Genomic DNA, 22,595 nt, shown 5'->3' with positions numbered 1-22,595 from the left:
CTTGTTATGCTGACTAAATGTACGCAATTAGTTCATTACAGATTATCGTATTAGTACTTTGCATTGCCATTATCGAATGTCTTGTGATTCAAATGCTTCATAGATTACACTTGTTTCGACGTTATGGACAGCTATTAATGTTCATTTATGTTTATCATTTGGTGTTGAGACATATTTACATTGTGCTAGCTTTGTTAATATAGGGAAATAAATTCACTAACTTTGCAATAAACTGGTGTGGTTATTCCTGACTGAAAGGTCAGGGTTCGCCGAAATGTATTCTGGGTTAATTGTAAAGTGTTATGTTGTTCAAGGGGTTGCTTATGTTCGTTATTGATCATTGATTTTGATGAGATTGATCGATTAAGAGTACAGAGAGTTCCCACTTAGTCAAAAGATTCATCGACCTAAAGAGCGTCCAAACGCAGGTAAATTATTACCGCGTTCCGCTCTATCAGTAGATGGTAGCAGAGGATGGTTCAGTCTTTTGGGACCCTGTCCTATTAAAGTACATGGTGTCGAATTAACGGTTACGCATTTTGAGACCCCATTTGAAAAGTTGAATTAGATTTTTCTTGGATAAAACGGATTGACAACATGATGATGGGCTAGGTCCACCGCGACTTTCCCGGGATCTCGGAGCTTGCGGATGGAGAGAACGGAGGTGTGGATTCAGCGTTGGCGGTACTAGTGATGGTATGAGTGAAGTTAGGGTTTTGCGCTTGCACAGCTTATTGCCGCAGGGTGTGTGAAAAGGTTGCGAGGGTTTCTTTAAGGATAGCGGAGGTGCGACTCCGAGTGTAGAAGTAGTGAAGTCGTCGAACTTCATAGAAATAACGGAGGTGCGGCTCCGAGTGTGAGAGTAGGGAAGTCGTCGAACTTCATGTGCGTGTGGCGCTTTGTGCATAAAAAGGTCCACGTGGTTGTTGTTGTTGAGACGGGCCCTGCGAGGTCAAGAGACTCCGGAGTATGTTGATCCATGTTGTGGTCTGGGCGGTTTAGTAGGTTGATCGGGCGTGGTCAACGAGTCGGGTACGTGTGTTAGGGTGTGAAAGAAACTTCGACTTCGGGCTTTGACAAGATTCTAAGTGCACTAGAACAGATCATTGACAAGTTGAGAGTAGGTCTGCGGGTCAGATTTGCTTGCGAATGTGGGGACTGAGAAAGACGGAATAGCGGCCAGAGGCTAGTGAAAAGTCCCGAGGCTAGTGAAAGGTCCCTAAGGTCCTGAAGCGATTGTGTTACCCTTCCTGTAGTAAACCGACAGATCTGTTTTAAATTTTGGTAGCTCGCAATATATGCAGAAGTTGATACGAAAAGAGGTGAGTGAAGGAAGACTAGCCGCGAGGCTTTGTCAGCCGCAGTGTGTGTGAGTGTGACGTCACTAAGAGCCGCGCTGGGATAGGTTGGTTGCAGAGAAGGGTCGCGCACGGATTGGACGCAGTCCGTGGGACTCGATTGGAAGGGGAAAGGCAGGTGAAGAGTATTCCGGGAATTAAAGTCACCCATTGATTACAAATTTTGTGGAATAAAAGTGACCTATTGACTATAAACTTGGTGAAACAAAAGACGATAAAAATGAAATTCCTTAAAGCGTTTAGGAGTGCGATGAAGGGGGAGTCTTACATTAAAGCGAACGTAGGAGAGGAGACTCCGCCCGAAGGTACACCAGCTTACATTGTAATGGAAGAGAAGGGAGTAGCTCCGTGTCTTTGGCTAAAGCAATGGCACAAGTTGACAGAGAAACATGGGAGTGTAGCGTTCCCGATATATGGGACATTCAATATAAAGATTTTAGAGAATTTGAGATTCACGATGTACGACATGAAGGTGCCTCCAAGGCCAGCGCAGTTTGAGGCTCTAGCAATTTGGGAACTAATGGCCAGACAGCAACAGCAAAAGAAGTTCGAGACCAGAATGAGGAAGGTAGAAAAGACACTAGCGGATGCTAGGTGGGATAATGCACAGAAGGTGTGGAGGTCAGAGGTATTGCAGGGGATAAAATTGTTCCCAGCAATTACTAAGGAAGGAGAGGAGACAGGTAAGAAAGCTACCTGTAAGACAGACAGAAAGTGTTCCAAGGATAGTGAGGACGAGGAAAAGTTGAGAAGAGAAGAGGAGTTAGAAGATGAGGAGTTAATAATGGAATTGCTGAACGACCGTCCACCGCCTTATGCAGAGAATGGACAAGGTCCAAGTACCAGTTCTGCCCCTCCGGTACCGGTACAGAACAGTGAAACCCAGAGTCCAGGAGCATCATCGGGACCAAAGGACCCGAGTCTGCTGTTCACCCCGCAGATACCGCAGGTTAGGAGACTATATCCAGATGTGCCCGTGTTGAAACCAGCAGAAAATTATCAGCCGCAAATGCCAGGGTACTACAACAGTGATAACAGTGGAGGAATGATCCTAGATCCAACCGTAAGGGGCGTACAGAATGGTTACAACACAACAATGGCACAAGCTGAGTCAGCTCAGTTTTTGATGCCTCAAAAGCAGATACAGGGAGGAAACGTACATGCTCAAATGACGGGGAGCCAGATGGGCATGCCGGCAATGATGACCCATGGTGTGGGAATGAACATGCCACAGAACATGGGGAATGGACAGAACCCAGACGCGATATCCTTACCCATTACTGTAGGTCCAGCGGTACCTCTGTATAGTCAGCCTAATTCGGGTCTGAGCAGTCAGGGATCAATGCTGCAGAGTGGGACAGAAAGAAGGTGCATAGAAAACACTTCAGGGATAACTCCGATAGTGACTCAGCCAACTGGGTCTGGATCATTGATGGAGTTTAGTCCCATATGTGCTCAGTCAACACTGGTGAGGTCGAGTCCCCCACTGATAATACCCCTCACATCGAACACTGAAAAGCTGCCGCAGCCATCGATGGCAGTCGATGTGAATGCTACCCTGATGGGGGTGAATGCGCAACAATTGACACAGTGGTTCAACAGTCTAAATTCCACACAAAGTTCAGGCAGTGGGAAAGGAGAAGAGTACCTGAATAGGATGAGGCTGAACATGGAAGCACAAGAATTGGTGGAAGGGAATATGGGTGTGAACAGGTTAGAGTCCTACACGGAAGAGGAGCTGAGGTATCTATGTCCAAAGATCACGAAAGAAGTAAACAAGGTACATAGAAGTTTGCAGGAAGTGGCGGACAGAAATGGGATTGACATAGGCAAGACGAAACATTTGAGCAGGAGCTATAGGTTGGATTTTGGGACCACAGATTTTGAACACATGAGATCAGCAGGCATGAAGGCACACCTTAGAGAATTGTTGCAGAGTGCACAAGTGTGGAGGTGCTTAGACAAGTGGGAAAGCAGGTGGGTAAAGAGGAAGGATAAGAGGAGGGACAGTGCTACAGAGCACAATGAGAAAAGACCGCAGAGTAGCGATACAGTAACAATGTTACCAATGAGGGAGACAGCAGGGGGAAAATTAGTACATGTACCATGGCACAGAAGCGACATTCAGTCTTTTACGAATGATTTTCCCAAACTGAGAGAGAAGCCGATTGAATGGTATCAACAGACTGATAGGTTTGTGAAGCTTGCGAAGTGTCTCTGGGAAGACCTGAACACTCTATTTGAGATTGTGGTTCCGGCAGATTTGTGGGAAGATTGCAAAAGGGCTGTAGGTTGGCCGACAAGTGAACCAGAGAGGGACAGAGGGACGGGTGCACCATCACCTTTGGTGATGAGCTTGTACTATAAGGTGATTGAGCATTTGAAGACGAAGGTTGCCGCGAAGAATGTGGATTGGCAGAAGATTGATCGGACTGCCCAAGAGGCTAAAGAATCAATTCATAGTTACTATGAAAGGTTGTTGAAGGCGTTCAAGAATTACAGTGGCACGGAAACGATTGAGGCGAAGGACATGCTCCATTTTGTGTTCAGATTTGTGGAAGGACTGAGACCAGAAATAAGCCAAATGATAAAGTCGCATTTGATTTGTTGGCAGTCTAAACCGATTGATGAGGTCTTGACTTACGCGAAATACTGTAGTGACGAAATTGAAGTGAAACAGAAAAAGTTGAAAGAGAAGGTGATGATGATGCAGCTTAAGGCAGCTCAAACAGGTTTGCAAGGTTTGCAAGGTTTGCAAGGGATGCAAGGGTTCCAACAGCAGATACCGCAACAGCAGATGCAGTTGCAGGGAAACATGGCGTTTCAACCAGAGGCAGAGGCAGAGGAGGTTTTGTGAATAATGGTCCGGATTTGAACACTGTTGTGACGGGTGTGCAGGCAATGAAGAAGGTGATGCCGTGTCACGTGTGCGGAATCGTCGGTCATTGGAAACGCGAGTGCCCGATGGTGGTACAGGAAGGTGCAGGTGTAGGTTCAGGTGTAGGTGCAGGTGTAGGTGTTGGTCAGCAAAACAATGATGTCAACGCATTACAGACAATGAGAGGACCGAAAATGAGAGGTCCAAACCCAAATTTTCAGACTGTAAATCAATTGCAGGGATTACAACCTATGCAGCCGCAGCAGATGCAGATGCCCCGTATGCAGATGACGCAAATGCAGCCAATGCAACAGCAGTTACCTATGGTACCTAATCAGCAAATGCAAATACCATTGGCACCAATGAGTCAGCAGCAAGTGATGGTTCCTCCACAGGTAACGGGTCAGGTAATGGGTACAAACGGCACAGTACAACAGTTCCCATTACACAGTGAGAGTGGAATAAACAACGTATGGGAGAGCGAAAGTTCAGGAGAAGAAGGAGATTGTGTGCTTGCGGCATCCTTGGAAGTTGATCAAAGGGGTCCGTACGTAGAGGGAAGAGTAATGGGTCATCGTGTCTCGTTCTTGGTTGACACGGGAGCCACACGTTAAACTGTTAAGAGCAGTGAAGTTCCAAATTTGCCACTCTCAGGGAGGACAGTTCAAGTGGTGGGAGTAGCAAACAGACACCTGACGAACCCAATTACAGATCCGGTTCCAGTCAACATTGGTAACTATCAAGGGGTACATCAGTTTGTGGTGTGTGACTCAAGCCCGATAGCACTGTTAGGAAGAGACCTATTGAGTAAATTGGGTTGTTCGATCATGTGTTCGAACGAAGGAATAACAATCCAGACGAGCAGTGATGGGGAGGAAGAGGACAGTGTAGAGGGGGATGAGATGGAAACGGTAGATGAAGAATATCCTCTGATTTGTCTCTTCCCGATGATAACTGAAGAAGATATTCCAGCTGAATTACGAGAAACAGTCGGAAAGGAAGTGTGGGACATGACAGGGAAAGAGGTGGGATTGATGAAAGGAGTGGAACCAGTAAAAGTGATGGTAAAGCCCAATGCGATCTTTCCCCAGACCCCACAATACCACATGCCACAAGATACTCTCATGAAAGTTGCCCAACTCATTGACGAATTTGTAAAGCAGGGAGTACTGAAAGAAGTGTTAAGCAGCCCATGTAATTCACCGATAATGGGACTAATAAAGCCAAGTGGGAAAGTCCGACTCGTGCAGGATTTGAGGAAAATAAATGACATCATAATAAAGTGCTGCCCAGTAGTACCGAATCCAGCCGTGATAATGTTTCAAGTCCCTTGCGATGCTGAATGGTTCTCAGTCATCGATTTGTCACAGGCATTCTTTTCTGTGCCTCTTCATGAGGATAGCCAATTCCTCTTTTGTTTCAAATTCCTAGACAGAGTGTACAGTTGGTGTCGAATTCCTCAAGGGTTTTCTGAGTCACCGTCAATATTCAATCAGGTTCTAAAGAAAGATTTGGAAGAATTAGAATTGCCATTCGAGTCAACCTTAGTACAGTACATTGATGACTTACTGGTTGCATCAAAGACAGAAAGCAACTGCACAGCCGACACCATTGCTCTGTTGAATCATTTGGGAAGGAATGGACATAAAGTGTCCCCTTCCAAATTACAGTTTTGTCAGAAGAAAGTGAAATACTTGGGTCACCAAATAGAGAAAGGGTCACGGAGAATAATGAAGGAAAGAGTTACAAGTATACTCCAAATGAGTCCACCAAAGACAAGGAAGGAGGTGAGGAAGTTTTTGGGAATGGTGGGATATTGTCGCCAGTGGATTCCCAACTTTTCGTCTCTAGCGAAGCCCCTACTGAAATTGACCCAAAAGGATGCCTTGGATGAAATTGAGCTGAAAGGAGATGAGATGGATGCTTTTGTTGAACTGAAAGAATGCATGTGCAGGGCTCCAGCTTTAGGTATGCCTGACTACACGAAGCCTTTCACATTGTTTTGTCATGAACGTGATGCATGTTCTTTGTCTGTCTTGACCCAAGCCCATGGTGGCGTAAACAGACCAGTAGCGTATTTTTCAGCTACTTTGGATCCGGTCGCAGCAGCACTCCCAGGGTGTTTGCGCGCCGTAGCAGCAGTTGGTATCAGCCTCACCCAGAGTGAAGGAATAGTGATGGGACACCCAGTAACAGTCATGGTCCCTCACTCAGTTGAAATACTTTTGACCCGCTCCCGAACGCAACACATGACTGGAGCAAGACTCACAAGGTATGAAACGATTATTCTGGGCTCACCGAATGTGCAGCTGAAAAGGTGCACTACGTTGAATCCAGCTACCTTGCTTCCTGGAGAAAATGCTGAAATTGAGAACGCTGAAGACGTCGAGCATGACTGCCTTCAGGTGACTGAATTTTGCACAAAACCTCGACCGGACATCAAGGATACCAAACTTGATGAAAATGACCAAATCCTTTTTGTTGATGGTTCATGTCTAAGAGATGGGATGGGGATTTTGAAAGCAGGATATGCTGTATGTACTGTAACAGGGGTCTTGGAAGCGGGATGGCTTCAAGGAGTCTATTCTGCACAAGTAGCAGAACTTGTAGCTCTCACAAGAGCATGTCAATTGTCTGCATTGATGAAAGTCACCATTTACACTGATAGTCAATACGGGTTTGGGATTGTGCATGACTTTGGACAACTATGGTCACAGAGAGGTTTCCTGACTTCTTCAGGATCCCCAGTGAAGAACGGGGAAAGAATAAGGGAATTGTTACATGCCATTCAAGTACCAGCTGAAGTTGCAGTGGTAAAGTGCAGTGCTCACACGAAAGGACAGGACTATGGGGGTCATTCTAATTCTGGCGGGCGGCGGAGGCCGCCCGCCAGAATTCCGCCCCCATAATACCGCTCCGCGGTCAGAAGACCGCGGAGGGTATTATGAGTTTTTCCCTGGGCTGGCGGGCGGTCTCCAAAAGACCGCCCGCCAGCCCAGGGAAAAACTCCCTTCCCACGAGGATGCCGGCTCGTAATCGAGCCGGCGGAGTGGGAAGGTGCGACGGGTGCAGTAGCACCCGTTGCGTATTTCAGTGTCTGCAAGGCAGACACTGAAATACCTTGCGGGGCCCTCTTACGGGGGCCCCTGCCGTGCCCATGCCATTGGCATGGGCACGGCAGGGGCCCCCAGGGGCCCCGCGACCCCCCCTACCGCCATCCTGTTCATGGCGGCTTTCCCGCTATGAACAGGATGGCGGTAGGGGGGTCAGAATCCCCCATGGCGGCGCAGCAAGCTGCGCCGCCATGGGGGATTCTGAGGGCAGCGGTAAACCGGCGGGAGACCGCCGGTTTACCCTTTCTGACCGCGGCCAAAGCGCCGCGGTCAGAATGCCCTGCGGGGCACCGCCGGTCTGTCGGCGGTGCTCCCGCCGACCCTCGCCCCGGCGGTCAAAGACCGCCAGGGTTAGAATCAGGGCCTATGTGTCTCTGGGAAATGCATATGCGGATCAAGTCGCAAGATTTTGTGCTTTGAACTGTATATTGCTAAGGGATGATTGGAATACAATAAGTGAACCAGAACTCGAACCAGCTGAAGCATTTGCCTTGAAGGTCGTAGATACAATAGAGGAGCTAAAAGCACTACAGAATAATGTCAGGGAGGATGAAAGAGATTCCTGGATTAATTCACAATGTATAAAGAGACAGGACGAGTTATGGGTCTCGCACGAGGGAAAATATGTTTTGCCAAATAGTCTCTTATCACAGCTTGCACGGTTCTATCATGGGCAAGCTCACCTAGGGAGAGATGCCATGATAAGATTGTTCAAAACTGATTGGTTTAACCCCAGATTTCGCCAAGCTGCAGAAGCAGTTTGCCATCGATGTGTCACTTGCCAGCAGATGAACCCAGGGAAGGGAACAGTTGTGAGCGCGAGTCACATTGGTAGGGCAAGCGGTCCTTTTAGCCGTATGCAGATGGACTTCATTGAGATGCCTGTGCATGGGGGTCTGAAATATGTGTTGGTGATTGTGTGCATTTTTAGTCACTGGATTGAGGCATACCCTACACGTAGAAACGACAGTCTTACAGTTGCCAAGCTATTGTTGAGGGAGTTAATACCACGTTTCGGATTCCCGATCTCTTTAGAATCAGATAGGGGAAGTCACTTCAATAACGAGGTGATAAAATTACTTTGCGAAGCGCTGAACATTGAGCAAAAGCTGCACTGTAGCTATCGCCCTGAAGCATCAGGACTGGTGGAGCAGATGAATGGTACGCTGAAATCGAGAATGGCAAAAATATGTGCATCGACAAATTTGAAATGGCCTGACGCATTGCCCTTAGTGCTAATGTCAATGAGAAACACTCCTGATAGAAAAACTGGATTGTCTCCGCATGAAATTCTCATGGGCAGAGCTATGAGACTTCCTGCAGTTCCCGCAAACATGCTTTTGAATATTACAGATGATATGGTGTTAGACTACTGCAAAGGACTAGCTGACGTGGTTCGCTCTTTCTCTCAGCAGGTGGAAGCGACCACCTTGCCACCGATCCAAGGTCCAGGACACGCACTGAAAGCAGGTGACTGGGTCGTGGTAAAGAAGCACGTGAGAAAGTCGTGTCTGGAACCCCGTTGGAAAGGCCCTTTCCAAGTGATCCTGACGACAACTACCGCTGTGAAGTGTGCGGGGGTTCCCAACTGGATTCACGCCAGTCACACAAAGAAGGTGTTGTGTCCCACAGATGAGGAAGTGGAAGCGCTGAAACTACCAGTGCCTGATAAAGCAGTGCCGAGTACTGAGAAAGGACAGAAGCGAACTGAAAGCGAACAAGCAGAAGTAGGAGAGAAGGAAATATTATTGGAGGGTGAAGAGTCTGACTCACTTGGGGAAGACCAAGGAGAAGGTTCAGACAGCGACGAAGAAGCTGCAGGCGACAAAGAACCTGAAGCAGCTGAGGGTAGCAAAAAGCCTGAAGCAGCTGAAGGTGACAAGGAGCCTGAAGCAGCTGAAAGTGATAAAGAGCCTGAAGAAAGTAACGGTGACGAAGGGCTCGAAAAAGGTGAAAAGGCAGGAGAGCCTGATCAGAGGAAGGCTTTCCCAGAAGACGACACAGAAAAAGAAAAGGAGAACGTGATCGATTCCCCGGAAGAAGGGGATAAGGGAGAAAAGAACGAAAAGGTTCAAGCTTCCACAGAAAAGATCGCAGGTCCATCGAATGGACATGGTGCAAAGAGAAGACTAAGTATCTCACCGATAAAAGAAAAGGGTAAAGAAGGTTTGAACGAGGGCGGGAGACCAAAAGTGAAAGAGAAAAGAAAGGAAGTGAGTGTTGTGGAACAATCGTCAAGTGAAGAAAAAGACTTGACAAAAGAGGAGAGTACCAGCGAAGGAGAGTCGAAAAGAGAAGCAAAATTGAAAAGAAAAAGGATACCAAACAGGAGGTATTCCGGTCCTGAATGGGCGTATGCAGTAAATGATGATTGGACTGACGAGTTTGTATCTCTAAGCATCGAGAACGAAGAAGAAGAAGAGATACCAATAGAAAAGAAAAGTTTCATAGACTCTGTCGATTGAAAGAATAAATGATATTGCTTGCTACAAAATAACGTGAAAGAACAACCAGCTGAGACATTTTTAAACCGGATGAGACATTTGCTAAACCGATAAAGACTGAGTTATTGCCGAATTGAGACAAATGCTGCTAACCGATAAGTGACTGGCCTTTTGAAGAAGACGGTGTGAACATTGTGCTCGTTCAGCTTTGTAACTGAATTGCTAAATAGTTTTATTTATAGGTGCTTCTAGCTCTCTGATTCTATACAGATCATGACGCAAAACAATAGAAAGAAATATTGTAAATACGTGTGTATAGGCTTGGTAATAACATGTGTACTAATAATAATGGCAATTGTGTTTGGAATGCATGGAAAGGGTAAGAATGAGACTATTACTGCTTCTACTATTGCTTCTGTTACTGTCACTGAACTAACACCATTGAAAAGACTGGCATTGGATGAGAGGCTCTTGCACGATAAGAAAGAGCTTTCGTATAACGTTTTCTATCGCTTACTAACAGAGTATGTTGAAACTATGGATGCGAAAGATTGTTATGTGTGCACACAGATACCGACATCAGTAAAGGAAGGGGTAACATATCACCACATGCCTCTTACATATGGGATTACATGTAGTATAGTAATGTCTAGGTTTTATGGTCAATCTAACATACAGTATTTTTACTCGAATTATGATGTTACCTTTGCTTATGTTCCTATAATAGCGCAGCTAAGCCAGACTGCAAAATATTGGGATTACAAAATTATGAGGGATTTTTTCGAGCCAATGCAACCTTTTGAAACGGCTCATGCTCATAGGGAGAATCTTACTTGCTCAGTCTCTGCTGTAGAAATAAGCTTTTTAGATCGCACAGATGATAGAAGGGCACAAATGAAGGCGAAATTAGAAAAGGAGCTACATAAGAGGACTTCAGTAGATAATTATGATTTTGCTGCTATAAAGACGCAAGGGAAAATAGCTTTAGATGCTTGGCATGTAGGGAAATTTTGTATTTATCGAGGTGAATCTTATTATGACAATATTTTTGTAGGAGCGAGTGAATGCAAACATACGTTTATTTTTAAGGCCAAATGGACATTCATGATGAACGGACTTGACCCTGTCATTCCAGGTGTATATTACATTTGTGGGCATAATGCCTATTATCGTCTTCCAAAGGGATGGTGGGGGAGATGTTATTTGGGTATAGTGTTTCCAAAGGTTTATCAACTGGATGACGTATCGATGATTGAAAAGACATCTGGATCCCATCGTATCCAGAAAAGAGAGACCGCAGCTGCTGTGGTAGGTGATATATTTGGAGCCATGATTCCTTCATTGGGAGTTGTGTTGAATTCCATCAAGATACGAAAGTTGTCTACTATAGTGGATAACATGTTGACAAAGTTTTCAGGTGCTATAATCCTGATAGATGCTGAGCTTGCAGCGGAAAGAGCTATGACTCTTCAAAATAGGCTTGCTTTAGACATTCTTTTAGCAAAGGATGGAGGCGTTTGCAAAATGATTGGTGCACGTCACTGTTGCACCTATATACCGGATAATAGTGTGAAGATTAAAACTATGCTTGCTAATCTAACAAAAGAAAGTGCAGATTTGAAAGAACTGAAAGAACCAGGAGTGTGGGAGAAGGTTGGAAAGGGAATAGCTTCAGTGGGACATTGGATTGGGGGAATTTGGAATGGAATATTATTGAAAATAATAGAAGGAATATTAATAGTAATAATGTGTGTATTTGGAATTTGGGGAATAAAAAGGGGAATAATAATGATTATGGAAAGAATTAAAAGGAGAAAGGAGGAGAAAATTATGAAAAGAATGGCAGAAGAATACAAAGCGCAAACTAGGGGTATTAAAAGGAAAAGGGAACTGACAGAATTTTAATGGAATAAAATTTGTGGGCATGATTTGTGTGATGACTAGTAGTCATCAGAGGAAGGATTGATGAATCAGAAAATGAAGGTTTTGATTTATTAACGCTTAAACGTAGTGCTGAAATAATCATGTGTGACATTAACCGAACTAATAAAGATTGTACGGGGACAAAATGTGCCCTCAGAGTAGTTTGCCATCATTTATATGCGTGCTTTATATAACGTGGTGAATTAGAATTGCACTAATCCGACATAATCATAAACGTGTGCTACGATTTGCTTGTTTGAAATACTTTAGCTTAGCATTACTTTAGCGGAGGCTTTGGCCTAGTTGCCTGGTCTCACGGTTTAGATGCTCGTATTTTTCCACTGTGCTATTAAACGTGTATTCTTGCTTGAAGCTGTACTTTTCCACAGAAGCCGTTCACATGCTTATCTTAAAGTTAGTGCCAGCCTGGCATATTTTCTCTTTAATTCAAGGTCGACTTGCAGGTGCGGACAATGGAGGCTCTGAGAGTAAGCTAATTGGAAGACAATGTTGAGATTTGCGTACCCATCTCCAAGGATAATGTATGCTTAAGTAAAAGCTTGAGAACTGTCGTTTTTGATTGGTCAATTTGAAGCTAACCTATGAACCCTCCAATGGAGACCCTACACGACTTGTACTGTTGTCTATAAAAACCAGGTGCACGGGAGGAAAGCTCTCTCCATTTTGGACAACCTGCCATTTTGCAGACTTCGTAGCTATTATGGCCCACTTTGCTGCGACGCGATTTTGAGAGACTTTGATTCTTTCTCTAATCAAGAGAAAGAGACTTTAAATGATTCTTGCCCTAGAGACTGTAACTTTGATTTGATCCCTTTGCATGAAGTAGTAGTTTTACCTTGCCACCGTGAGGCATTTGCCCCGTTCACCCCTGCCCCTTTTTGTCCTGTCCCATGCTGATCGAGAAAAGGTACCCCTGATGACCGAAGAACGGTACCTGTGAGACGAAGACTTCCTTGTATGCTGATCGTAATTGGTAAATATGAAAAGAAATTGTAAAATTGCATTGTGTTTCTTTTAGGTAACCAACTGCTGATTTTTGGTAAGGTCCCTAGTTAGGAGTTTTTTCTAAATCAATGTTGCTAAATTGTTTTTGCATGAAGTCCCACATGCTGATGCTAATTCGAGGTTAGATGAGGATTCCACATGTCGCACGATGCAATTTGAGATCTTGTTATGCTGACTAAATGTACGCAATTAGTTCATTACAGATTATCGTATTAGTACTTTGCATTGCCATTATCGAATGTCTTGTGATTCAAATGCTTCATAGATTACACTTGTTTCGAAGTTATGGACAGCTATTAATGTTCATTTATGTTTATCATTTGGTGTTGAGACATATTTACATTGTGCTAGCTTTGTTAATATAGGGAAATAAATTCACTAACTTTGCAATAAACTGGTGTGGTTATTCCTGACTGAAAGGTCAAGGTTCACCGAAATGTATTCTGGGTTAATTGTAAAGTGTTATGTTGTTCAAGGGGTTGCTTATGTTCGTATTGATCATTGATTTTGATGAGATTGATCGATTAAGAGTACAGAGAGTTCCCACTTAGTCAAAAGATTCATCGACCTAAAGAGCGTCCAAACGCAGGTAAATTATTACCGCATTCCGCTCTATCACCGGTACTCTCCAATTGAAAGTATTACGTTTTTCTTGAGATGTGGCGGTACTCTACCTTTCAAAATAAAAAAGTGCCGGTACTCAGTACCGGAGAGTACCGGCCCATTTAAAGCACTTATAATCATGTAACACAACCAAAAAAAAAAAAAAAAGTGCTCCTGACTTAGCGGTGACTTCACGGAAAGAGGATTTGAGATGGTAGTTGCGATTTCGAGGAATCGCAACAAAGGGGATTCTTTTTCAGGTCTGGGATCCGATACATTTTTCCTTGGATTAAACAGAATATTTGCCATGCTGAGGACTACCGTTCTAAAGCCTGTACCGTAGGTAGCATCTGGTGCCTGGCGAGTCCCAGTTCATAGCATTCCCCGACTCAGAAGAAAGCGCAACGAAACATCGTCTGGATCCGGCTTAAGCTACAGGTGGCAAAGCAATTACAGGCGGCTGCCAGCCTGCAGGGAGGCCCGTCATACATTAATAAATGGATGAATGGGCCATTCAATGGAAGCGCCCGGTAGTCATGCCTAGGCAGCCTCCTGGCGCTAGCAGGTGTCACGTCGGTCCTCCGGCCAGCAGGGGTCAGCAGCGAGCGGAGAGGACTCTGCGGTATCTCACTGCTCTCAATGAATGCAGAGCCTGCAGGCAGAGGCTGAGGAGGAGGAGGAGGAGGAGGAAGAAGGGGGCAGCAGGGCTGGGACGTAGAGCCCGGGGAAGGCAGCGGCCAGTTGACAGGTACAGACTGGACTGGGCAGTGGGTAGGCGCTGCGGTAGTAATTATACTGTGTGGGGGGAAGAGGTGGGCTCTGTATACCCTCCTGCTCCTTCTATCATTGCCCCATGGGACATTGCCTCCACTGCCCCTCCGCAGCACCTACCTCCGAGGACACTCACCCCAGCACAGCTTCTGACCCCCACTCCCGCTACTCCCCCTCTCTCGGCCACTTCACAGCCCCCTCACGCCTGCCTCAGGCTCTTCACCGACCCCTATGCCCTTCTATCGCTGCTTTTACCTGTCACCCCATTATATTGCCATGCCCTCATACCGTCCTCTGGTGTCAGCTCCCGCCATACCTGCCCTCCTGCAGCTCCCGCCATACCTGCCCTCCTGCAGCTCCCGCTTACATCACTGCACACGTAGCCTCATTCCCCTACCTGACATGGGTACGCCCGCCCTTCTCTCCCACCTCGATCTAACACATCTGCTCAATACAAGTTGCTCAGGCCCCATCTGTCACCCGTTGCTAATACCCCATCCTATTAATGGAATGTCTCCATCTTTGGAACTGGGCTGTACCAAATATGCCTCTTATATCGGTATTTACCGCAGTCTCCCGTCTTCCCTTTCCCAGTTCGTCTTTGCTCGCCTATAACATTCTCCAATGTGTCCTCTCCCCCTCTGTCTTTTTGTTCTGCCTCTTCCAATTTACTCGTTTTCTCCGGTTTCCTTTTCTTGTCTCTTGTTCACTTGTGCTACGCACGTGTCTTCGTTTCTCATCTTCGTTGCCCTCGTTTCTCCTTCTCCTCCCATCTTCCTTTTCCCATTGACTTGTCTTCCCACCTCCAGATGCTCTAATGCTTTTGAGCCGGGCGCGTGGTCCCGGAGGTGGCGGCTCAGGTTCAGCACTCATGCAGTGCACTGTGGGGCTGAGGTGAGGATTAAAGGTCAGCAGGAAGGAGAGACCTGTTAGACAGTTGTATCTGATGACTTCTTAGTTTGTAAAGAAGGAGCTGTAGATGGTCGGGTATACAGTATATTAGGCGGATGTAGTTGCATTTATATAGCGCTTACTACCCCTTATGAGGCGCTGAGTTGTGATCATGCATCCCGGATGAGACTGTTAACGTAAGCCACACCTGGCACTTGCACAGTCTGCAGGTCCCATGTGTATACTTGAGGCACATCCCGAGCACTGTGCCCGAGTTCTGAGTGCTTCATCTGGAGCATTGTGCCCAGAGCCACAGCTGAAGTTTTGTTAGGTCTTTTGAAACTCCTGGAATATTGTGTTCCGTTCTGCAGGCCACATATCGAGAATGATCAAGGAGAAATCGAAGACTGAACTAACTTGAAAAGTTATACAGTTCAAACAATAATTCCTATGACCGGAGACTCAAAAACCAGCACCGGGACATAGACACCTCCGTTAAGGGTACAGTCACAGAGTAAGGGTGTCATTATGACGTTTTCAGTCCAGTGTCTCTGCTTTCTCAGTATTATGGTGCAGTTGGCTCCCCACACCTCGCCTCTACCAGTTAACGCCCCACCAGGCTCAGTCCTGTGTCCTCTCTTCTTCCCGCTCTGTATCCTGTTCCTTGGCCAGTCATCATCACTGCTGTAATCTTTCTGTACACACTCGGATCTCTATCTGTGAAACACGCGTCGGCCATTGACCGACTATCCGATCACTAAAGCTGAACTCATCCAAAACAGACATAATGTACTTTCCTGCCACATCAGCACCTGCCTCCCTCCCCTATTCACACCCCCTGATATTCTACATCCGCGGGCCATCAGCCAGAAGTCTTTTATGCAAATGTAAACATTCACAGCCCCATCAGCCATATTGAAATTTTGAACATTAACAAATCCCACCCACACATTTACACCCTCAGAGCCAAGACACTGACTGATATCTGTACTTAGCCTCAGAAAACGTAAATATTTACTAAGCCTTCTAGTGTGTCTCTCCCCGTGTTATTTATTTCACGCTATTAGGCAAGATATTCATTTTTGTTAAAAAGACCCTTCAAATAACCAACTCCTACTTCTCAGTGACCGCCACCAGCTCCGCACACTGTCTGCTAACACCAGGTTTAAGTTGGTTATTCTTCGGTCAGTTATATCCCAACTCGTAATCTACACTCAGTAAACCTTAATATGAAGGTCACTATTAAATCTCCATCTTCCAGATTCTGGTCCTTTTATTTACTGGGACCACTGCACTGGAACTTTCTCCGACTTAAAGTTGCATTTAGCACTCCCTCTTCTAGTCTCTTTCAAGACAGCGTTCAATGTTTACCTCGTATTGGATGAACCCTAATTGGTAACCACAGACCATACTTGCTTTGTACAGCGTTTGATATTGAACTGCTCGACTACAACCAATACATATATTGGACCTGGCACTTTACAGCAGTGTGGGATATGAGACCACACAAGGGGAACTGGCAGAATAATGATAGAGCAGTCTTGGAAAGTGTATTTTCTCAAGTGTGTTAAACACATGGAACAGTTATGTCATTGAAGTTGGTTACATAAATCAAGAAAGCCTGAAAATGACACTTCATGTATAAAAATATATATATATATATATATATATATATATATATATATATATATATATATATATATATATATACACACACAGAGACAGACAGACAATGAAAAATCTTCTTATTTCTGGGGCAAGCCCTAGATAGAGAGGAAAATCCACTGGTGGAATTTCTTCAACAGTGGCGATAGAATGGCAAAGGATATACCACTGAAGGATTTCTATCCTAATTTAGTAGTTTCTTCATTATTAGTGCACTGAGCCCTAGGTCTGACTCTATCGGGTGGTCTATTGTTTTTAAAGCAGATAGTAGCGGGCCAACAGAATGGCCCTTGTTTATTTCTAATTTCTACTCATCAATGTTTTGATTAGTATTATCCTTTCTTCCTCCTAATACTTCTTTGTTGGCTCCTCTTTGAAATCTTCCCATTTATTTTCCCTTGTTATTTCTATTAATGTTTTACGTGCTTTGTAATGTAGGTCTTTTGGCAATGATTTTTAGGGTAGCGTGTTCTACTACATTTTCCATTTCTCATTGTTTTTTTGCTGTTCTGTTGGGTGACAATATGGATATCCTTTGCTGGTCTAGCTGATTTCTATATTTCCAAAATCTGTATCCTTTCCCATACTTGGCCATCACAATTTTCCTTGGTTATTTTTGCTGTTAAATAGGATTTAGATGACTTCTCATCGTTATTGCCCACAAAGCTTCATGTCAATTATTTCTCCTGGAGCAGATTTAACAGGCTGACCCTCTTTTGTCAATGAGTAACATAACTCATTCTTAGTTTTCCCTCTCGGTTTATGCATTCAATAAAAGTATTTCCTACTGTCTTTAGGAGTTCTCAGTGAGCCCTGTGGCTGGTTGGAAACGTGTGTGCTCACATAGTTTAGAAAAGGGAAGTTGCTCCTTCAGGGATGGGATAACCATCTAGATGCTCCTGTCCACACGTACCGTTCTGTAGCTGGGTTCCTTGAACTGTGAAACATTTGCCTTTTTTTCTGAGCTGGAACTTGAAGCTTGTGGAGTAAATTGTTGTTTAATTGACCCTGGAGGGTGGAAGCCTGCAAGTGTTTCATTTGTTCGCAGACATGTTTTACTGTTTTCCATGCTTGTGAAAACAGAAGAAGGCTTTGGCGGTCCTCTTGATGTGGATGAGAAGGAAAGCAAATGTTTCGAGGGTGGTGAGATGAAGTCCCAGGAATTTGAATTGCTATTGGCTGCGGTATATGGAACGTTTAGAGTCAGAAGTATTGTCATATTGATCGTGGGACTTTGTATTTTCTTGATACTACTGAATGGCTCCTGGAGTGATATGATGCCTGGATGTGGAATGATGCATTGACCAATGCCCATTCATTGCAACTTTAGATTGATGGTGATCACTTGGATTTGACCTTAATTGAATACTTTGAATGATTGAGTGTCGTAGGATCCCTAAAAAAGGTTTGGTGGGTGCTGAGTTTTTTTTTAAGCATATTTAATATTTCTGTGACGTGAGGAACCTTGTGTTCACTGGGACTAAACCTGTTCTGTAAAACCTGATCTGTTCCCAGATCTTGGCAACGCGGGACAACCTGATGTGTTACACTATTGGCTATTCCTAGTCCTTGATAAAGGTTGCAGTCATGGGGTGTTTTTTAGGGGATTTGAAATTCACTGTCTTATCTTGTATAGCAGAATCTCCCTCAGTCAAGAAGTAAACACACTGTCAAAAAAGCAGAGACTTGCAAGAACAAGCACTGGCAAATTCAGTAGTTCTCATATTTGGGACCTGTTAGCTTTGCCAATGGTTTTTTGTGATGCTTTACAGCATGGTTAGGGAGGAGTAAAGGAAGCATGGTCAGTCAGGTCGTTTTTTAGGCATGCATGTACGTGGCTATAAAAGCACAAGCACCTTTTTTCCTTTCAAATTAGTGATAATAGTTTTTTGTTTTTTTAAAGCAGATGGGGGAATCAATACTTTAAGCAGTGCAAAAGGTGTTGGGGGAGCAAAACAGAACATAGATGGGGTGAAGCAAACGCGTAGAGCGCAATGTGGAGCGCAGGGGAGAAGAAAAGCATATGAGTGGGGGAAAGCAACAGGAAGCCGGGGAGAAGAAGCACATGGGCGCGAAGGCAACACAGGGCAAAGTACACAAGGGTAAGCCCATCATGGAGGAGTGCTTGAGAGAAGTACATAGGCATCATAGAGCAACACGGTGTGCGATGGAGGATGGGAGAGAAGTACAGGAAGACAGCTGGACAACCCACGCACACTCATAAAGTGCTTAGCCAAAAAGAACACAGTGCCTGAGAAGTGAGCGGTGGAAAGGTACAAGTATGGTGGTCATGCTCCAGGGGAGGGACAAACAGAAGAAGAGGAAGTAAAGCCCACACACGCTAACGAAGAAGCAAGCAAGCAAGCAAATTAAAGTGACAATAAAGCCAATCAATGGCAAGCAATGGGCAGGCTCCAGGCCCACACTAAGCTGACAAACGATCATTTTGCCAAGAGACAGCTTGCGCTCTCCGGTAGGTGAGACCTAAAAATTATTTGTGGACAACTTGGTCAGCAGTCTTCGGGTGACAAAGACAGAAAACAATGCTGAATGTCTTTTGATTCAATAGCAGAATTTTTGGAAAAAGTCAGTTAAAACCCTAATCCGTCTTTCTAAAGCAACTGAAAGGAGTTCACTAGTAAGAATCGATACCTGTTGTCTCTCCTTCGTGACGTCTTTGGATAGCAAGCGTGGTTTATGCTCCTCTAATGGAGTAAAATACCCCTTGATGAAAGGAGTCCTGATTTCATTTTTTATCAGATATGTCCAGTTAGGCCAGGATTTATCTGCTGAGGATCCCAAGTTTAAGGGTGTTTTGACTCCACTAATTAAATGATCCCATTATGTACATGCGAGGGTTATGGAGAACAGTTGGTTGATCTTGTTGTATCAGAGCTGTCTTCTGACCCCAACAGAATCTCACCACAGTTTAAGAACCTCTGCATTATATCCACCATTTGGGATTAATGGCATTGCATTAACTAGAAATTCAAACTTTTTTATTTTGTTTAGATAAGGTTTCGATTCAGACGCCTTACGTTTCATAGCAAACAGCTCCTAGCCGACTCACACCTACAACTCTTGTAAGCAAATGTTACTTGTGTATTTTTATTGTTACTTTTCATTTGTAGTCTTGCAGCGCTATAACTTTGTCAGATTAGTTTCAAACCGGAGCAATGGCGCGTTTTTCTTTTACAGAAAGAACAACACGTCCCCAGCAGTGAGTTGTCCTCTTCCGCCATTTCCTCCTGTAAAGTTGAATCATTTGGTCGGACGTTTACATGTTTAGGCTTTTTTGTCTGTGAGGGAGCTTGGAAAAGTAAAGGTGAAATTAAAAAAAAACAAAAAACTTCCCTTTCTCTGAGGGAAAGGGTATTAGAGGTTTCATACCACACAGACTTCATTTCCGCTGCTCTTACTACACATAAGTGTGTGTGTAATTCCAGTACATTTAAGCCCAAAGGAAAACATCAGTGTTTTTGTGCAGCTTTGCTGCTCATTACCCCACTTCCCAGGGTTTATTCACTTGCCATCTTACTTATGAATGTTTGGCCCACACGTTTCTGTCCTATGCTCCCAACCCTTTTCCACTTGAAATACAGATCCCTGCCCCTTAACTTTTTTTAGGCTGCATTTCACCTTCTTATTTTATACTTTAATACTCTGTAATTGGAGGAGCCGGGCGTTGCCAAGAACGTCTCATTGCTCTTTGTAACATTGCTCGGATCGCTGCTTGATTTATAGGTTCAGTTACGCGTTTTTCTTGTTTATTGTGAGCGGAGACTCGACTAGGGTAGGGTGCGGTGTGTACACCCAGATATGCTATGGGTCACAGTGCAAAGAAGGAACTGCCCCCCTCCCCCCGGCTTCTGTTTGATTTATAAAATACTGCAATAATCAGGGGTCGGTGGGCCCCGCTGCCACTGCGCCTGCTGCACCAACGGAAGCCACGCCCCTTTGTGTGGCTAGGTGAAGGAGTTTCTTCCTATGTGAGAAGGAGAGCTGTGTAGGGTCTGATTTTCAAAGTCACGTGGGCATCTTCATTTCAATTGGGTGCACAAGTGGCTTTATTTGCCTGTGTGAATCTGCGCTTGGGAATATCAAAACGTAGATGAATGTTCTTAATCCTATGTAAATAAATTCCATTGTACTTGCATCCATGCGGCATGTGTAAATCTTTTCTCAGAGGGCGGTCCTGCGCTGAGTGCCCCGGTAGGTTAATGCACATGTGCGATGCAAGTGTTGAGGGTTTTTGGCACACTTTTTTTTTTTTTTTTTAACCCATCATGGACACCTGTGGCCCAGCGGTGAGTCGAGGTTTGGGTCTGTGTGTGGTTTGCAGAGCTGCTGGTGCCTTATGCAAATCCTTGTAGCAGCCTAGGCAAATAACTGGCGGAGCTGGAGGGAGGGGGCAGTTTGTCATGGGAACGAAGGACGCCTGGACAACATGAAGGTTATTGTCAGCACTTGTCGAAGACAGCGAAGACTCACCTCCCACCTGTAGACGTGTCTTCTTCCTGTGTCTGGGTTTTGAAGGCAAGTCTCCGATTTCCTTTCTATGATGTCATTTAGTTTCATCTCTTGATTTCCTGAAAATGCTCTCCTTCCTGCTGCTGCTTCTTCCTTTTTTAATTCTCTTTTCTGAAAACTTAACTTAAATTTCTGAAAACTTCACTTTTCTGTTTCCACACTATTTCTTTCCTGTTAACACTTTCCGATTTTCCTAGACCTGAATATTCCTCGTCCCCACGATTTGAATGTTGACGTGTTTCATTGTTTCAAGAGCTTATCTCTAATTTCTACAGGGTTATATTTTTCTGACTTTTTTATCCACCTTGTTCTCGTCTGATATAAAAAAATAAAATAAAAAAAAATGGACTTCTGCCCTGCCCCCTTTTTTTTTTAAAGACTTCTCTTTTAGTCCCCACTTTTTAAGGATGTCTTTTTGTTGGCTTTGGTTTTGGAAGACCATTTTTGTCGATGTAAAATGTTGCAATAATTTTCCCTTTTTTCCCATGTCTCATTAAAGAGAAAAAACATGTTTTGGGTTGTCTCTTATTCCAGAAGAACGGTGTCATTCTGCTGATTGAAAATCCATCCTTTATCTCTCATCTTACAGGAGCCATTCCGGTTCTCTTTCTGATTCAAAAGACCCATCTCATCCCTACATGATTTCAGAACACTATTGGAATTGTTCATCTGATTTCTGAAGTATGTCTTCTGTTTTTCTAGACATGAACCTAACTTCAGAACACTTATTTTTCCAGCTGTGCAGTTCCACGCTTGTGTTAAGTACTCAGTCTATTTTCCCCCGAGTGCCCTCTGAAGGGCACACAAGACTAGATTTTGCTGGAGTAGGGAGTGCTCAATAAATACATCTCACGCTCTTGTACAAAGTGACTCCAGTACCCTTACTGGGAGATGGTTAAAAAATCGTAGTTGAAGATGGTTCATGACAATTCATGAACACAAATCTTTTTCTCTGTATCCCTGGCAATAGTGTCTACTGACCTTCTTGGGGACTGAGTCCTTCACTGAATGTGTGCTTCATAGTTATGTTCATGTGATGAGTGCATGAACGTGTGCTGAGCGAACTATCATTTTCAAGATGCTTACTGCAGCAGAAGATGGACGGTCTCTGTCTGGTTGCCCCGATGTTTCAGGAGTCTGCGACTCAGAAACTTCTATAGCTTTTTAGGAGGTTCAGAGGCAATCCACATACTTCCAAGCCGGAAATCTACCCAGTAACACCCCTCCTTTTCTATTGCTGGGTGGAGCAAGCCATTTCAATAGCATATTCACTTGACGAGATCCCCCTGCGGTCCTCTAATTCGTAGGTCACTGGTCGTTTGCTGTCCCCTCCTTGAGAATTACAATAAAGAAGCTTCATGCTGTAGCCAGCTGGGGAGCTGAAATTTGAATG

The 22,595-nt window shown here is 44.6% G+C and overlaps 1 protein-coding gene across 2 annotated transcripts in view; it reads left to right on the top strand.

Moving 5' to 3' along the window:
* The first annotated feature begins 13,989 nt into the window (after positions 1–13,989).
* The window catches only part of OSBPL7 (oxysterol binding protein like 7), a 223,334-nt gene continuing 214,728 nt past the window's right edge, over positions 13,990–22,595 (top strand). Inside the window, exon 1 of one of the 2 annotated variants that reach the window (XM_069237506.1) lies at positions 13,990–14,093. The gene's annotated coding sequence lies outside the window, so the exon portion shown is untranslated. The remainder of the gene's footprint in view (positions 14,094–22,595) is intronic. The other variant, XM_069237507.1, reaches the window with a different exon arrangement.

The sequence above is a fragment of the Pleurodeles waltl genome, chromosome 6 (assembly GCF_031143425.1).
Source record: "Pleurodeles waltl isolate 20211129_DDA chromosome 6, aPleWal1.hap1.20221129, whole genome shotgun sequence".
Lineage (NCBI taxonomy): Eukaryota > Metazoa > Chordata > Amphibia > Caudata > Salamandridae > Pleurodeles > Pleurodeles waltl.
This window is presented reverse-complemented; position numbering and strand designations above follow the sequence as displayed.